Genomic DNA, 6,000 nt, shown 5'->3' on the forward strand with positions numbered 1-6,000 from the left:
CTCTGAGCATGTTGAAGCTCTTGATAATGGTGGTTAGCAGTTAGAAAATAAATATTGCAGCAGGCTTCACGTTCAACAGAAGGTTGGAAATGGAGCTCCGGTGTGCTCGGAGATTGATAATCAGTTTTAGAGTAAGAGAGGCCAGGCATTGCACCACAGGATGGATGTACTGGAATTGAGTCGGAAGAAACTGCACCTTAAAAAAATAAATAATAAGTAACCATGTGCCATGGCATAAATGCTGTTAAACTGAACACTGTTAAGAAGTTTGAGAGCAACTCAGTGGTGGAGAATACATCAAAAAAGAACTTGTGTTTTGTGATACTGTAAATCATGTGACAGTCAAGAGAAATAATGAGAGGAGAGCAGGGGTAATGAAACAGCCACGGCCCTCTGATGAAGACGCCCGGCGGCTCCCTCATGTGAAGCGGCTGTAAAGTTGTCTCCATGATGAACGCAGCCCCGGGCCTCTCACTGACCACAGAGAGACGTTCCACTGGCTGGAGCCATCACTCTGCCTCCATAAACGCAGCACCTGTGACCGGCAAACAGACGGCCTGCTTTAAATCTGAACAATGAGCTCTCTCGCCTCGTCGTTCTAATAAAGGGTGGCGGATACGGCCATCTTTGATTGCAGCCATCAAGAGCTTCATGGTGGTGTCTGGAAACAAAGCAACCTGGAATTGGGACGGCATGAAGTGGAATCTGATTTGAGTCTCCATACCCAGGTAGCAGCTGTACATGAATTTTTGGAACCATCTGTATGGAAGCACTCGACTTTGATTAAGTGAAGAATTGGAATCAATATAATACTACTACTCAACATTCACTTCCATGCATACATTCACAGATGTTAAAAAATACGTTGTTTGTTGAGCCAAATGACAATGGTATCTTCAAGAAATGTGTAAAATTTAATTAAAAGCCCTGGTGAAATTAAATGCATTTAATTTATTGGCACAAAAATGTGTAATTTGATTACAGTAAAATAAATTGAAACATTTGAAAATACTGTGGCTCACTGTATACTAAAGCCAAGTCACTGACCATTACTGTAGGCAGAGGTCTGAGTAAGACCTTGGGAGACTTCGAAGACTATTTGTACAAACTGATGTCATCATAGCACCCTGTCAAGCTGTTGGGTAATTCTGCTCATTCACACATCGCAGGCAGGTAAGTCAAAGTATTCAAAGTGAACTGACGTCCAAAGTGGCTACCAGCTATTGGAAGTTGCTTTTCTATAGCTGATGAGGTGACTGGTCAGGGGTAATGTGCTGCCTGTGACATCCAAATGTTCTGCTGAAATGATTCAAAGGAGGACCTCTTGGAAAAGTTCAGTGAAAAGCTCTTCAAAGTGTTTAGAATTGTGAAAAAGCAGCTAGCTAATATAATTGAATCCATCACCCTTTATCACTCTGAACAGGCAGTCAATACAGTTCTATGGCATCTCATCATGTTGGGTCATGTGATTAAGCAGGTTGAGTTTTGGGGGCGGGGAGGTACTGAAGAGAAAAAGAAAATCATTATGGCTAAGGTATAGATGATAAAAAATAAAATAAAATGTGGATTCAGATTTTGGCAGCTTGTAAAGACCAAATATAGAAATACAGATTCCAAATCTATTAGTTTTTTCCATTCCTGAGTAGTAGAAATGACACAATACTGGAAAGAAAATTCAATGCATGTTTAATACCATTGAAATGCATGGGGTTTGATCAGGGGTTTGATCACACTGGGGTTTGATCCCTGGGTTAAGCAAAACCATACCTTAGATATTGTGATGGGCAGGGTGAGAAAAATAAAATGGAAGCGATCACGCCAAGTCTCAGGTAAAATGGAAGGTTTAATAGAAAAGTGCGCAAACCAAAAACCTGTGACATGATCCAAATTAAGGATATAATGACCAGCGGTCAACTGGTACAAAGACAAGACATATATAGACAAACAAACGACCTTCAGGTGAGACGGATCGCGGGCTCCGCCCCCCTGAGGGACAAACACAACAACCACAACAACAACGACAACTGCCGCTGTGGACGGAGGCGACCGGTAGGGGGCCGCCGTACCGAGACAGATATGGCTTTACTTAATGCTATAATCCCACCTACCTCTGAAACATGAGAACACAAACAAAGAGAGTCATGCAGGATTGGATGTCACCTGGATTACCAAGGTCCACTTTATATGCCGAGGAACCAGAACAATTTGATGGTTAGTGGGAAACTGGAACAAATCATAGATGGATGAGTTTGGACCCTATAGGCCTGTTGGAAGTTACTATAGCAGCAAACCCAACGAAAGATACAGCGTCAAGTGCGTGAGGGAACTACAGGTGAGGAACAGAGGTTCATCCACCCAGACAGGTAATTAGTGACAAAGTGCTCAGATGTTTCCCTTCACAACTGGAGATGGATGAAACAAAAGGTAAATATCACTGCCCAGAAAACACTTACTGGATATGAAAAAGGACGGAGTCCACCGGTGCCAGACTGTAATGTGGACGTGTTGTGCGGTCCAGCTGTGGACATGTGAAAGATGATGGTGACTAAGCTCGGTACGTATCGGCTGTCACTGCAGGCCGTACGAGGGTACATTCTTACAGCAACCTAAGTTCATGGCCCACCTACTCAGCCATGCGGGTGTTTCTTGTGTGTGCTGCACTAAAGAAAGGGAGTCCTTGCAGCGGGGAAAGCAAACACTGTCACTTTCACCACTGCCGAAAATATCCCTAAGAGGGCAGTTTTTGTTGTAGTACTGAGGGCTCTCGCTTGTGCGCTGTGACTGGTGCTTAAAGCAGAGCACACCTGCATGTGCACCTGTGTGGGCTTGATTTAGAGGCCACTTAGGGGTTTATCTGGAATGAAGGGGAACTCTGACATCACATTCAGTAAATCCACTGCATGTTGTATAACAGATTGGCAAACCTTTTGACCACACAAAAACGTATAACAGAATAACATGTAAGGTACAGATGAGCAGTCTACATGAATGCCCAGTTGCCTTTCGATACAAGTTGTGAGATGTAACATTTGAGGTTAAAGTAATAAGTTGTCTTTGTTGGTCGGCTGGACCAGTTTTACACACTAGGAGGCCCTGGGCCGTATTTCCTTTGGTGATGCCCCTTTGACCTCTATTATACACACACAATAATAGCATGATAGTAACAAGAAATGCTAAGACTGGTATTATCATCAACACTTCCTTACAGGTGGTTTTTTACCTGGAAGAGAGTTGGCACAGACGTACCTAACCCTGGGCTTTTTTCTGCATGGGAAAGGGGTTATTTTTATGAAGTCTAATGTAACAACGACTTGATATATAGGAAGGAAGGGAAAACCGATAATTAGACAAATATTCACATGTCTAGATGCTGCACTAGGAGCCAGTACACAACAGCATAGAGAAGCGTGTCGGCTAAGGAGGCAGCTAATGTTAGAAGTGACCTGCGTCGGCAGCTCGGTGTATTAATATTTGCTGCATTAATGTGTGGATTCTGCCATTGAGGAACACAAGTCAGTCTCGCACTGTAGTCACACTTTATTTAATGCTCATCTTTTCTGCGCAGTATATAAACCCGCTAGCTAGCTGTCAAAACCTTTCATCACCAATCTTAGTATAGAATTAAGCTTACAGAGAGAAACATTTAAAAAAGTCATTTAACTATTATTATATAGTCATGGTCATGACTCACATGAATATGCATCACATGTAAATTATTGTTTTTTTTTTTTTTTTTTTGAGCCTCCCTTTATTTTCCCTTTATGTAGAGTTTTGTGGGGTGGGAGTGCTCTGTCAATCACAGTGGGGACCCATTCCACCAATCAGAACTGCTGATTGTGTTTTTGTTTGTTTGTATGTGTTTTTGTATGAGCAGTGACCGCCAATACAATGATGATGGGGGGAGTTGCAGAGGCCCTGGGTGACTTCCTGCGTAATGACATCAGTACTGTGTGTCTCAATGCAAACAGCCCTGAGGGTTAATAATAGCAAACGTGTGAAAGAAAGAGAAGACTCGGATGGAGGCTGAATGCAGACGTGTTCTCCCTGCGTGTGACCTTGACTGGTATTACTGACTGTTAATAACCTGAGCTATCACACCGTTATGTCTTAATTCCTTCAAGCTACAGCCACAGTTTGAATCATACTGGAGCTCAACTACTCTCTCTCTCTCTCTCTCACACACACACACACACACACACATAGACATGCTTGGTCGCTCACACGCATCTTTGCCTCAGGTTACATTCCAATGCCAAACATTATCCCTAATCAGTCTCCATGAGATGAATACTTAGACAGCATTAAAGGAACCATTAAAGGATCGAGAGTCAGTGGGTACCCAAGCCCCTAAAGGCAAACGCCATCATTTAGCTCTGCAAACGGACAGCCACAGACTTCTCACGTACCCAGTACAATTAGCTGCACACTGACCTCTCCATCTACCTGATCTGGGATCCCGTCTCCCACCCAGGGACACGGGAGACTTGAAAGGGGACTGCGTTGTTAGCGAGATGCTCCAGTCGTCATGTGGGTGGAGACGCTTGGCGGAGGAATGGCGTCATGGCTTGGCATGGCTGTGCGGCATGTGACGGTCATGTGCACTGGGGCACACAGAAGCCAAGTAGCTCTTTACAGCAAGATACTGGCAACACCCAGGTGGGTTAGACTTCCAGGCAAGGTTTGTCATACTGATTAATATCTAGAGTAAGTCTCTCTGGATTCGTAAGAAGAGAGAAAGTGAGAGAGAGAGAGAGAGAGAGAGAGAGAGAGAGAGAGAGAGAGAGAGACTGGGGAAAGGGGGGAGTCGTGATCAGGGCACACTCCAACATTTCCAACGATCCATAACCGCGTTATCAAAACTTGCTGTCAGGCTGCCCACAATCGAACGCTTGGGATCCCATGCCAGGAGCATAGCAAGACACTCCAGTCCTGTCCACTCGTGAATTTGTGAGGCTGCGTTATACGCACATACCAAATCCAAACCCAAACACGCAGTCCTCTGATTAAGAGCACCAGTGTAGATAAGGACTGTAAACAATGGTTGATGGATCAAACAAAGGTTGGAGAAAGAAAAGATGCGTTGACATGCGTCTCATTGATTGCAGTATTATTGTGATGTTTCTGGCTTCACAGCTGCTCTACGCCGTCATTATCCCTGTCGAAGGAACTGTTTTTGCCAAGAGTCTGTTGCCACGGATTTCTGCGCCTGTTAAATGATAGCGCAGGGCTGCTTGATTACAGTGAGACGAAAGGCTTTCGGAATGCGCGAACGCAACCTTGGCTTCTGCTCTTCCTCACGAGCGTCTTGAAAGAGGCTTTTTGTTTGCTGTTTGCTAATTACATGTTTTCTATGGAAGCACTTCATTGTCTCTCTGACAATACACAAGTTCAACAGGAGGGAAAAAAACATTTGCAGATAATAAAATTTCTGCAGGTTTCCTCCTGGATCTTTATAAGGCCTCCTGGATCTTTATAAGGCCCCCAAGCCTTTCTCCTCTACTACAGGTGCAGGTTCCGGTAAACAGAAAGTTGCCCAGTCCCACAAGAGCACCGTCAATGCCGGAGCCTTTATAAATAAAACAGTTACACACAGCAAGTTACTGAGAATACCGACTCATGTACAAAACTTATGGAGATGTCCCCCTGAGACTTAGAGGCGCTTCTGAAGCCACAGAAGCAGAAACTTTGGGACTGTAGCAGTGAATGCGTCCCAGAGGACATAAACGAGGTCTGTTAATATTTTAGCACATCAGCCCATAAAACCCATCTGTACGTTATTTTTTTTAATGGATTGCAGGATATTTCAAAGCATAGAGGGGACTTGCTCGAGTTAGTAAGAGAGAGGTGCACCCCATTCTAAACCTGCTCATCAGGGCATGTGGTTGACTCAGTATTGTGGCTGTGGTTGACTCATCACTGTGGCTGTGGTTGACTTGGGATTCGTAACTGTGGTAATGGTTGACTCAGGATTGTGGATGTGGTTGACTCAGGACTATGGCT

Source organism: Brachyhypopomus gauderio, chromosome 1 (assembly GCF_052324685.1).
Source record: "Brachyhypopomus gauderio isolate BG-103 chromosome 1, BGAUD_0.2, whole genome shotgun sequence".
NCBI classification, from domain to species: Eukaryota; Metazoa; Chordata; class Actinopteri; order Gymnotiformes; family Hypopomidae; genus Brachyhypopomus; species Brachyhypopomus gauderio.